Source organism: Macrobrachium rosenbergii, chromosome 53, assembly GCF_040412425.1.
Source record: "Macrobrachium rosenbergii isolate ZJJX-2024 chromosome 53, ASM4041242v1, whole genome shotgun sequence".
Taxonomy (NCBI): Eukaryota; Metazoa; Arthropoda; class Malacostraca; order Decapoda; family Palaemonidae; genus Macrobrachium; species Macrobrachium rosenbergii.
In genome coordinates, this window is record NC_089793.1 from 54,950,970 (window position 1) to 54,953,355 (window position 2,386).

The 2,386-nt window shown below is 33.0% G+C and overlaps 1 non-coding gene across 1 annotated transcript; it reads right to left on the bottom strand.

Annotated features, from left to right (window-relative positions):
• Positions 1–510: 510 nt before the first annotated feature.
• On the bottom strand, positions 511–616 carry LOC136834474 (U6 spliceosomal RNA). The gene has a single exon (XR_010851824.1). It is a non-coding gene; the product is annotated as a U6 spliceosomal RNA (small nuclear RNA).
• Between the last annotated feature and the right edge of the window lie 1,770 nt (positions 617–2,386).

Sequence of the window (2,386 nt, forward strand, 5' to 3'; positions counted from 1 at the left end):
GAATGTTGTGGAAAGTTACTGACCCATTATTATATAGAGTAACATCATTCCTGTCAATAAGGTCTTCGATTAATTTCCCTTTACTATCTAAAAACCGACTTCCCCAAAGGGGGTTGTGGGCATTAAAATCACCTAGGAGAAGTAAAGGAGCTGGAAGTTGGTCAATTAACGACTGAATATCTCCAATGTTAAAAGCAAGGTCTGGTGGAAGGTATAAGGAGCAGATTGTTATCCTCTTTTTCAAAATGACTGAAATAGCGACAGCTTGTAGTGTTGTATTTAATTGTATTGTGGAGTGCTGTAGAGATTTATTAATAATAACTGCAGCACCTCCATGGGCACGATCACCAGTTGGGGGATATGATTTAAATATTGAATAATTTAGTCCACGGTTATAAGCAGAGTTGCCTAACATTGTTTCCTGTAGGCATATAATCCCTGGATTGAATTCATGCATTAATACTTTAAGGTCTTCTGTACGGGCTCTGAAACCTTCACAGTTCCACTGAAAAAAATGTGGAACGCTTCACGATTTTGCGTGTCATCCTTGCGCAGGGCCATGCTAATCTTCTCTGGATCGCTCCAATTTTAGTATATGTACTGCCGAAGCAAGTACCTACAGCATAATGGAACCCAGGTTCTTTGGTCATATCCAGGTATATGCTACGTTTGTGCTGAATTTGTATACCATTAGAAACCAGTAAATAAGTAAGCTACGCCCTCTTGGATGAGAAAATGGATGAATGACCTTCTGAAAATGTTTGGATGCTTTTTTCTTATTCATAACTAAATAACTAAATTCCTTCTCTGATGAAAAGAGGCCGTTCTATAAACAAAAGCCTAATTTCGTCTCTTTTATTTTTACTTCAACTCACGGTTCGCAAATATTTATTACATAACTTCTAAGAAACATGAGAAGAAAACCGTCTTGTACAGATTTTCCATCAAGAAACAGATCAGTTTTAGCTCAATGAGAGGTTTCGCTGCATCTTGTGACCTTCACAGAACCTCCGTCAATCTAAGTGTATTAAACCGAGTCCTTGAGTAAGTCCGTGGATGCAGCTTTTAGTTATACTAAGATTCTTTTTTAACTCACTCCTCTCTCTCTCTATTCGAGGCAGAGGACTTGCTAATGATTCTTGTGTATACATACATACATACATACATACATACACACATATATATATGTATATATATACATATATATATGTATGTATGTACATGTATACACAAGGATCATTCAGCAAGTCATCTGCCTGGAATAGAGAGAAGAGTAGGTTAAAATAACATCTTAGTATTATTATGCTAAAGAAATTTTATTGTCAAAATAGTAACCAAAACTAGTTTTGTATATTCATAAATAACTATATATATATATATATATATATATATATATATATATATATATATATATATATGTATGTATGTATGTATGTATGGATATACAAAACTAGCTTTGGTTACTATTTTGACACTAAATTTCATTAAGCATAAAAATATCAAAGTTAATTCATTTTTATTTACAAGTTGATGCTGATTTTTCCTTTGCTTTCTAATTACCCTATCCAAGAATTAAAAGTTTACTATTCTTCATTCATATAGTTATTCGTTTCTACATATTTTATTTCTACTTGTATATATTCTTCTTTAGCAGAGACGATGCAAAGTACAGTAGCTTAATCACTTTTTCCCTGAATCAAGAGGAAAATCATGTAACGTCTCTATTACTCAACCTAACTGGTTTCTATATATTGGAAAAATGCCTTCCTAACAAGTCCTGTGTACATCATGTACATTCCAGACCCTTTCTTTTAACATATGACACTGTGCCCCGTTCTTCCATCCAAACAAAACCGCAATAAAATTTAGATGTGAATATCTTCAACCAGCTAACTAACATAATATCATTAAACAGTTAATGGTAAATATTGCAAAGAATGTTGAACAATAAAGTCAAAGGTATTGCAGCCAAGACAGAAGGAAGAACAAGCAACATGTCTTCAATCTTTTCTTCTCAGATCATTTGCACATAAAGTTTCCTCCCCTCTTGGCACTAAATGGTATATCTTAACTTTTTGGGAATTACCTAAACGAGTATTAAAACTTTTCGCCCTTTTCTATTACATGATAATGTTTCCAACCATTTTAAGGCATAAAAATTTGTATTTTGTTACTTCGTTCCTCCATTCTTGTAGTTTGGATACATTTATATATTATGAAGAAGTTAACAGCGATTTTATCTTTATTTATGGGACAAACAATTGTTTTTTGGTATACACGCACGCACACTTACACAAATTGTATCTATACCACTTAAAAGAATTCTTGCCTACTGATCACAGAATTTTTCTTATAAATTTTTAGTACTGCTTAAAATCTTGAACAA